This window comes from Plecotus auritus (genome assembly GCF_963455305.1).
Source record: "Plecotus auritus genome assembly, chromosome: 8".
NCBI lineage: Eukaryota > Metazoa > Chordata > Mammalia > Chiroptera > Vespertilionidae > Plecotus > Plecotus auritus.
Window position 1 is genome coordinate 36,098,908 of NC_137782.1, and position 11,077 is coordinate 36,109,984.

Here is an 11,077-nt window from a genome sequence, read left to right on the forward strand (position 1 = left end):
CCCCACATCAAATACATCTAGGCTTCAGTTGTGTTTCAGTTCCAGGCTCAGAAAAGAAGCAAAACCAGACAAGCAATGCCACGGCTGACCTCAGGCCCAGCTGCACTGACACCCTGCCCCGGTGCCAACCAATCAGTAGGAACCACCACCCTGAAAGGACATACCTGTAAAGCTAATGAATATCTATTGGCATCCTCCCCTAAGACCTCTCAATAAATATCCCAAGATGGAGGACCCAGGGTAACTCTCTCTCTAGGGAGCACCCCTGCACCTTTCCCCACCCTCTCCCCCCAGGCGTGTTTCCCTTGCCTCTCTCCTTCTCCTAATCTCCAAGAGCCCTTCTTTGGTGTCTGTAACTTGTTTCCTAAGTCCATTTTTTCTACGGCTCACTTCTTCTACCTCTGACTTTCTAAAGAACGTTTTGCTTGTATTTGAGTCTTGCCTCTTGAATTCTTTCTTAGCCAGAACTCAAGTACCAAGGTTGCTGAACCGAGGTCCAATTGCTGGTAACATTCTGGTGCTGTTTCATTGCCAACATAACATAGAGTGATGATTTCCTGTAGAAGGGGCTTTTAGATACTAAATTATACAGAACTTCTATAGGGAGTGATGCTCATTATAGAAAAATCTCAGTGTATTCTGCATTTATAATGTCTTATTTGCATTTAAAACCAGCGTGATAATCTCCAAAAATGAGTAAGATAAATAGGCCAGTAAGTTTTCATTTCCCTTCTCACCACATGCCACACTAACAATTAAGTGATTGATTTGCTCCTGGAATAACACATCTTGTCCACCAGGACAAGAAATGAATAGACCACCAAATGTACCCTTCGATGGCAGTGTTGAAAAATCCAGTGATTTTTGCACAGGGTTAAAACATTATCACAAGTTCTCAAAGAATGCTCACATCATTTGCATGCCCTGCAATTTGGTTGTATTGAATATTGTTTTTGATATTCTATGGGTTTGGCTTAGAATTCTTTCATTGTAATGGAATTCAGCCTATACTTCCTTTGGATTTCTTAATTATTCATGCTGAAGGGAGAAGGCTATTAATTATTCAATTAATCCCTCTTTGTGGTAAAATGCTCTTCAGATCCTTAGACACAATTAGCCAAATAAGTGATAAATCTCTGTTTTTAGGAACCATTCATTCATACCCTTTGTTTTTAGAATGGATTATAAATATAAATATAATACTATTATTCTCAGCAAGACTGCTAAAGTCAGAATCTGGTAGAACACCAGTCATGAGAAGTGACTAGAGATCATCTTTACTATGCAGGTTGAAATGTGGCCCACCCTTATTTCCAGGCCCAGCAAAGCGTCTACATTTTTTCACCTCCTCGATCAATCAATAATGTTTTCATAAGTTAGGTGGTGGTTATCAATCATCCATGACATGTCCAAAATATCTTACTGCTGAGCTAAAACAGCATCATACTTGAACTGTGCACTTCTTGCATACATTTCATGATCCTTCAGAAGCACCTCTCTGAGAATCCTGAGTGCTTCCTGCAGGTGCAATCTCACCCCTGTGCACACCTCATCTTACTTGCCCTGGGGCCTGCCAGAGGCTGCGGTGCAGGATGGAGGTAAGGGCCCACACTGTATCTGTACCTGCACAATACAGATGGAGGGACATGTAATAGTAAGATGGTGTCTAACCTCAATTCCCTGCAGAAGATGGTTCTGAGACGCACTTCATCATGCTTTTAGAAGATCTGGGCTGGGCAGAGCATCAGCAGCAGTTGCAAAAGCCCTTGGGGAGCATGTTTTTGTATTACCTTTCCCCCCATCCCTGCTTTATGTGCCTTGTACCACACCCCACTCCCATGAACCACCCACACGTAAGCCTCTGTCTCAGGCTCTGTTTGGTGGAGGAACCCAGGCAGCACAGCACTATTTAGTTTATGTCTTTGTACAGGAATACATCTTTCATGTTCTCTTCAAAGCCAAACCAGATACAATTCTGGTAGGAAATCACTAAGTGAATATATAGCCTGGGAAAGTGTTAAGAAAGGCCTTAGGAATCAGAACAGAGGGGCCCTCGTTTATCTGGTAATTATGTACTCATTGGGCAGCTGCCAACACTGGCTCTCTGCCATGGCGGTACACAGGGGCGTGAGAGCTGTGCCTGCCTCAGCCACCCTCTACCAGGCATCTCCTTAGAGGAAACATGTATAGGATGGGGAGTCACAGGCCTAGACTGGAGTTTCACATCTAGGTTATATGATCTTATCATTACCCACATTATATGCACAACAAAGTAGTGATTATTCTTATAATACGTAGAGCAATCATATCGTTTTGTATGTGTGAGGCCCTGTCAGGCTGGAACACGGTATTAATCCTTCATGTTCCTCCCAGCTTTCCACAACACAATGGCCTTACCTTCCAGCACCATTTCCACCAGGTCCTCTGATGAAGAGGCTCCGCCAGTGAGGTGAAGCTGCCAGGCTGGGCTGGGGTGGACGGGCCATTCCCCTGGGAGCCAGTAGGTGGTGCTGAGGCAGCATGGACCCCAGGCTAAATCAAGCTTAGCGACTTTCCATGAAGGAGAAAGGAAATGTGATTCTTCCATAGACATTAAGCAGTGAGCAAATTTTGTAATCCTTAGCGTTTTGCAACTAAAATCTGCAGGTCATTTGTCTTGAACTCATTTTTGGCAAATCGTTCTAAACAATTCCAAGGTTCTTTTAACACCTATTAAGCTAGAGACCTTATCTTAGTTGTTCGTGGTGGAGACCTAGTATCTCTCAAAAAGCTTTTTAAATGAACAAAGCATCCACCCTAGATGAATCGTTCATGAGTGAGTAAGCCAGGATTCTGAGGGCAGAGTGGCTTCTTCAAAGCCACAGCAACAGCCTTTGACTAGCTCTAAACTTGATCCAGAGCCCCTAAAGTTCTTTCTGTTGTTCCTCGCCACCTGGCTGCCAATTGATTATTCTATTGAAGCACTTGATTATTCTATTTATTTTATTATTATTTATGAAACATTTAAAAACATTTTTAAGAATACAAACCCAAAATCTAAATCAATGAGAATTTTGATTCCATGTGTAGAGAAATTGACTGAGGAGGCATAATCTGTTTATTAATACATATATGCCATATTTAATTTCAAAATAAATTTTCATGGCAAGGTTCAAAAACTTCAATTTTCATCTATCTCAAATTACCCAGTGTGACATCATTATAAACAGCAGGGGGGATTGTATAATAATAAAACTTCATTTATGCAATATTAGTGGTGGTACAATAAGCTAATTAAAAATTTAGCCAACAATTCTACTTAATTATGTCTCAAGATATTTTTGGAAAATGCTAACGATTTTGGATGGATAGCTTTCTTAAATACAGTATATTTTGTGAGGAAAAATATGGCATATAATTTAAGTGACTCTTTAAAGCAGAGGGTTCCTGCTGAACTTTAGTCTTGCCCTCTGCAATAATACCTCCCAGGGCAGCAGAGGTGCTGTTTGGTAACCACCTGGTTTGTCTGACAATAAAGGACTCTGGCTGCCTCACTCATTTTAGTTCTTGTTTCTGCTTTGGGTTTCTCATCTTCTTTGCACTATCACATTGTGCTCTGATTCTCTCTGCCTACCTATCTTCTACCTGCCTCTGTCTCTAATGGCATTCTCCACCCTGCCACACACACACAAGCAACTATTTCCAATTTATCATTTGTTGGAAAATAATTGTCTCTAAAAGTAGAACAAGAGTAAAACCCAAAACTGTGTACCTTGCATTAGAACACAGTGCAAGAAATAGTGGTAGGATTGTTGACTGGTGTGGCACTTAAGACTTAGACTTTGAGTATGAGTTCTGCACACAGTTCCAATGTGTGTGTTTTGGGGGGGGGGGGGTGGTCCCATACTGCCAAGCAATGCTCAGATACCAAGTGGGTGTTCTACAATTCAATTCAATTCTGACACTATCTACCCAGAAACAGAATCAGATCCCTCAGATTAAGGGCCCTGTCCTACAAGACGGCCAAATCCCCCTCCACCTTCAGACACCAATTAGAAATCTAGGTTGTCACCTGTGCTCCTAACCAACTGGCTATAAATCAGGGGTCCCAACCACACCCTCCTTAATTTGTTAGAGTGGCTTACAAAATTCAGAGAAACATATTACCTACTCAGTCACCAGCTTATTATAAAAGGATGCAACTCAGATGGAAGAGATGCATAACACCAGGCATGCGGAAAGGGCGTGGAGCTACCATGCTCTCTCTCAGCCATCACTCTTGCTGGATCTCCATGTGGTCACTAACCCAGAAGCTCTCTGAAACCCATCCTTTTGGATTTGTATAGAGGTTTCATTACATAGGCATGCTTGATTACTTTATTGGTCATTGGCTGCAGCCTCCAGCTCTACTTGCTTCTCTCCCCTAAGGTCAGGAGCTGAGACTAAAGTTTCAACCCACCATCACATTAGTTCCCCTGGCAACCAGCCCACATCCTTACGGGGCTTCCAAAAGTCACCTCATTGACAGACTCAAGTGTGGTTAAAGGCGCTTGTTATGAATATTAAGACACCTTTATTGCTCTCATCACTTAGGAAATTCCAAGGTTTTAGGAACCCTGCCAGAAATGGGGACAGAGACCAAACATATATTCTTATTATAAGTCACAATATCACAGAGTGCCTGCTCTTGCAGCACAGATGCTTTTTGGCTGACCATGCTCGGTGCAATTAACTTGCTCAGTGAATAATTTCCAGTTCTGTGACGTTTTCATTTTTTCTTATTTATTATGTTTAATGCGCTTGGCACATCCATAAAGCTGATTTTTAACTCCGGTGAGTTCTTGCCTAAACATTCGTAAAGTACAACATTGGTAGAGACAACTGAAACACTAGCAAGGATGATGTGAGTTTTAAGACCTTAAAAGAAATAAAATCTTAAAATTTTCAAAGAGAAGAAACCAAGTGATGTTTACTTGCCACAGTCCTGGAGTAAAGCCAGTATTTCAGAGGCAGCTATCACCAGAGCTGCCATTTCAGACAAGGGGGTGGGAGTCAAGGTTGCTGACTGAGGACAGGATGTGCTGAAAGTATCCATATGTCCAGGAATGATGAGGAAATGCATGGCTGGACTCCAAATGCCTTTCTTCGGAGCAGGACTTCCCTTTTTTCTGAAGCCCTATTTGGCTGTTCTATAATTACTGGCCTTTTTATCTTAATTGCAGAACTACATGGAGACTTTCTTTTTGTGTGACACGTCACACCCCTAGCTCAATTGCAAAAATTTCCATTTTAAAAGTCCCATATATAATAATAAAAGTGTAATATGCCGGGACTGCCAGGGAAGCCGGTGCCTGCAGCTGAGGAAGGAAGGCCTACTCTGGCATGAATTTCATGCATCGGGCCTCTAGTTATTAATGATATTATTCAGCCAAACATACTAAGTTGAATATTGCCCATGCCATCCTCAATTTCAAACCCTACAATCTTCAGCCCCACTCTTAGCCTCTGGGTCCTTCACGGACTGTCTCCTCTCTGTTGACTCTTTGTGCGGCTTTGGCATCTCAGCTCTTCCTCTCTCCGCCTCTGAATGAAAAGGCTCCCCAAAGTGTGGCCACTGGCCCTCTGCCTTCTCCTCCTACAGCCTCTTCTAAAGCACTCCTCCACGTTCACAACTCCTCTAACAGCCCGTTCATTTCATGTCAGCCATCCCCTCTCAACGTCCTTTCTAGGTCAACCCAGTTCTTCCAGTCACCCAGCCTTAAAATCTGGAATCATTGTTGGATCTGTTAGCTCTTTCAATAGCCTTGTCAGGCAAAAAACTTTACATCAATTTCCCCTCCCAAATCCTGCCCCTTTCTTTTTGTTCTCTGCTATACCTGCTCCCATATGAGCCTCCAGATAATTATGCTTGCCTTCTCAATGATCTCTCTGACTTCTGTTCTCCCCTCCTTTAATTCCACCTGCATTATACCATCAGACTAATTCTAAAAATATACGACTTTAATTACATTAGTTCCCTATTTAAAAATCCCCATCGGTTTCTTTTTTACTTACAATATTTAGTATAAATTCCCCTGCTCTCCTTGCTAGGCTGTCTCTATTAGCTGGATATGGGCTCCAGGGTCAGTAGACACAGTTTCATATCCAGTTCTGGCACTTACTATCTGTGTAGGAGGGATAATCACACCTGCCTCAGAGGATTTTGTAAAAATTAAATAAGATTTTCAATGTCAAAACTGGAACCTAAAAGATAGTTAATGCTAAAGAAACATGCACCTTTTCCCACCAAAGTCAGTTCTGGATGAAATAGAAAACAGTTACTTTATTGACACTGGAGCAAAGCAGGCAGAATGCTTGTGAAATGTGCTTGATAAATGGATACATGATGCTGGGAATGATCATTTGAGTAAGTGTTTTGAAGATGGCACAGTTTCAGAAATGATAGATTTCATGTTAAGATGGTTGTTATGGGTGGCTGAGATGGTGAGGGTGGGAGGTCACTGGTGAGAAAGATTGTGATCAAGGATGACAGTACTTCAGTGATGAAACTGTTACTGCCTGAACACAAGAGTCAGTATGACATCACTAATTGCAGGTATATCAGATCTCACGAGCCTTCAAAACTAATGGAATATAAGTTCTACAACATTTGCAATGACACATTCTAGACCAAAATCTTAAATTCAGTCTATTAAGTCTTTAGATATAATTTCCATTTAGATACAATTTAGATATTATTTCCAGGAAACACAGATATGGCTGCTGGGCAATGTGAGGCTCAGATCTGCTATGGGGGTGTGGTTGACTGAGGACTTCTGGATCCATAGCTGCATGGCTGCCTTCCCCTTCCCACACCCCACTTGGCAATAGCATACTCTGGGTTCTAGTGCAGGCCAGTGCCGAGAACCAATTCTGGCATGTAATAATTGCAGGAGTTTTACCAAAAGGTTGGTGAAGCTTGGGGAGCTCAACAGGGTTGAGTCACATGTAGTTTACCTGTTGGAAACAGCTAAAAGGAATCTCCCCCAAACCTGAATGGAATTGTTAGCTGCCAGACAGCTCAGGGGGCATTTTATTGCCTCCTGTTGGCCAAACACCTGAACAGCTGTAGGCTACTCCGAAACTGACAATTTCTGTAAACCCTTTGATACCATACCCTTTGAAGTGTATATTTCCACCTTGCCTTGGGACAAATTGTGTGTAATAAAAGCACGGGTCGTTGATCAAGGTAGAGTCTTCTAGCTCCTTCAGCTGGAAGCTCCTCTGACCCCCAATGCCTTTCAAAAATATCTTTCGTCCTTGGACTCCTTCTTAACCATCTACACGCAGCCCTTTCTCCAGAATGCTGAACCCTTTGTAAGGCTGGGAAAAAGAACCCCGGCAGGCCAGTCCGGTGAAATGCAGGATTTCTCTGGCATGCAGCTTTTGTCTTAGGGCTCTCCATCATTAGCCCAGCTGGAACTTTCTTTTTTTTTTTTTTTCCAAATATATTCTTATTGGTTTTTTACAGAGAGGAAGGGAGAGGGATAGAGAGTTAGAAACATCGATGAGAGAGAAACTTCGATCAGCTGCTCCTGCACACCTCCTACTGGGGATGTGCCCGAAACCAAGGTACGTGCCCTTGACCGGAATTGAACCTGGGACCTTTCAGTCCACAGGCCAACGCTCTATCCACTGAGCCAAACCGGTTAGGGCCCAGATGGAACTTTCTTAGAAATTCACTGTAGTGTGTGTTATATTTTCCAACTCCTTCCCTTTCTCTGTCACAGGGCTCAGACTGGCATCATGGTTGGACAGCTGTTCACCCTGTCCTGGTGATTCCCTGTGATGCAGTGGTATATCTGTACAATGGAATACTATTTGGACATAAAAAGGAATAAAATATTAATATATTTTACAATGTGAATGAATCTTAAAAACATAATGCTAAACAAAAGAAGCCAGATGTAATAGGCCTCATATTGTATGATTCCATTTATATGAATATTCAGAAAAGGTAAACCTATTGAGACAGAAAGCTAATTAGTGGTTGCCAGCGACTAGGGGGAGGGGACAATAAAGAGGAACTCCTTAAAGGGTATGTTTTGTTTTTGTTTCTGTTTTAGTGATGAAAGAGTTTGGAACTAGATAGAGTAGGGGTGGCGGTTGCACCACACTGTGAATGTACCAAATGCTATTTAATTGTTCACTTTAAAATGGTTAATTTTATGTTATGTAAATTTAACTTCCATAAAATAAAGAAGAGAGAGAATAGGGTGAAAAAAGTTGGAGGCAGTGAATGTAGACATTTTTAAAGAATTTTGCTGTAGATGGGGATAAAGAAGTGGAACTGTAGGTGGTCTACAAAGTTGGGGTCACTGGAAGGTTTTATATCTTTTGTTTTAAGATGAAAGAAATTTTAAGTATATTTCTTTGCTGGTGAGAATTATCCATCACAGAGTGGATGACTTTGGAGCGGGAAGTAAGAATTGCTGTAAAGGACATCTTTGATTAAATGAAAAGGATGCTTTACATCCTTCATAAATTCACCCTTAATAATATCTGAAAAGGCATCCTCTGAAGTGAGACAGCCTTGGGCAGACTAAAGGGTTAACTGAACTTAATGAACAATGTATAACAAAACCATAGAGTTAAATACCATAACGGGTATAAAATGTGTAAGCATGGCAGTGTTGTTCTGGAGTTACCCACACCCTCTGATTAGAGCACTGCTGAAGCCTCAGGCCAGCATGGGCAGGGAAATGCCTGTTCAGAGCTTCTTTTTCCCTGCCTGGATTGTCGAGTCCATTGCTCTCCTTCCCTGTCTCTTACTGGTTGGCATCCATCTCAATCTGGTCCACATTGAATGGCTACCACTTCTTAGTACAAACTGTGTTTACCCTCTGGCTTTAGTTATTTCAATTTAAGTCATCAAAGTTCTGAGACGTTTGGTCCAGCTATACAATTTTTATCCCAGAGTTTCTATAACTGTCGTTTTTCAGTTCCCATAGCATTTGACACATCATGTGATATATACTGCTCAAGAGATGTGACTTTATCTAAATATGAATGCCCTCTGCAGATGCCTTCAGCAAAATGCCTGCTGTCACTGAATTATTTTTACAAAACTGCTTCCTTAGCCAGATTGGGGAGTGGGGGTTAGGGTTCTCTCTGGAGTTAAGAGGGCATCACCCTCAAGTTTCAGTGCCATCTTGAAGATTTCCCCTGCCTTCCATTTCTCAGATGTCCTTTCACTATGTCTTCTTTTTACATCTGTCGAACGCACACCTCTTGACTGTAGAAATTAATATTTAAAATTATTTGTTTATGGTTTCATGGGGATTTTCTGGGTTTATGTCTTTACATGACAGGTTTTACCTGGAGATGCCCTGAAGATACTACACTTTGCCCTAAGCAGATACTACACTTTGTCATTATCCAGGGATAGCTCTGCACACACTGTCTCCTCAGGATCCAAAAGGATGCTTAGTTACTGTCTTCTTATACATTAAAGATATTGGAATTCAATCAGAGATTAATGATTTCAAACCACTTGTTGTCATGGTGCCCATTTGAAACCAAAAGTGCTATCAGTTTTCTTCTCCATCATATGGGTTAACTACATAACAATAGAACTAGCACACTAAGTATTTTTTAATTGGGGGCTGGACACTTTTATAGAGAGAAAAAGCTAAAACTGGAGTACATCTATATATATAAAAAGCCAGAGACTGTAACGCCCATCAAGACCATAACAAACTAACAACCAGTCACTATGACACCCACTGCAGTCAGCAAACTGGCCTGGTCCAGGTCGGATCACCCCAACATCCTGATCAGGGTGGGGCCAGCTAGCCAACTGCCTTGGCTGGCAGAAATTTGGGGTCCGGGGACCTTGGAGTTGCTCGGTCTCAGTCTCAGGCAGCTGCACGGGCAAGACTCTCCTTTGGCGGAAGTGGACCTGGAATCAGGGCACTGGAGTAGGGGATGGGGTGGGGAGGCTTTCCTGGCGGCCACAGCAGTTCCTACAGGCCATGCACAGCACCTGGGCATCTGGCCCCTGTTGGAACAGAGGCAGGAATAGGGGCTGCGAGGTGCAGGGGGCAGTGGCACATAGGAGCCAGGAGGTGCGAGGCCCGACATGGGCTTTTACCCCACCTGCTGGGCCCAGCAGCACCAGCAGGTGGGCCATGATGTGCAGCAAGGTGCTGGGCCACAGACGGGAGGGGAAGCCAGCCACGAGGGCAAGGCCCCACGCCAGACAGAGCCCCAAGCCGTGTGCCGTGTGGGTAGGGCTGGAGCTGAAAACCCTGGTGGGGTGGGTGGGGCTGCAGCCCTGCACCTTTTCAGCCTTGGCCTTGGAATTCAGAGGTCAGCCCCACATCAAGAGAGAGGATGTGGCAGAAAGTGGCAAGGCCACAGGAGGGACAGGAAATGTGGCCATCTTCGGGAAACACAGCTTCCACAGTCTTCAGTAACTATGAACAGATAATATTTGGTCTCGGTTCTACAGAAGAGGAAGCTGAGACTCAAAGAAGGGAGCCTTCTGCAACACCTCACCCACTTCTCAGACCTGACCCTGTGCAGCATTGTTTTCATTGAAAGTAGAGGATCCAAAATGTTTTTAGATCTTTGCTATTTTAGGCAGGAAAGAATTTAGTACAGGGAATTGGTGCTTGGGAAATTATCAGAAATCTGGAGGAGTGGGTATTAGGCTGGGCCCCTAGGAAAGACTCCCTGGCCAGCGGGAAGATCTGCCCCCTCAGACACAACTGAATTCTAGGATACTCTGACACAGCTGTGACCCGGGGATCAGGAAACTGCTGCCCCCGCAAGTGCCCTTCAATTCCCACAAAACAGGTCACTGGACACTGCCTCTGCCACAACTGCCTGTGCACAGCCTGGATTCTGCTGCAGAAAACCTCCACATCTCTGCAAACATGATCACCAGCAGCAAACTGCCCAAACTGCAGGAAGATTCCTCTATTCCACTTCTGCCTTCAAAACATTGTACAAGCGCATCCAATCGGCAGAAACAAATTCATATCCAGAAACCTAGCTGCAAAGGAGTTTGGGCAATTTCAGATTTTGGTCTAGGAGTGAGATCTTGCCAATGTAC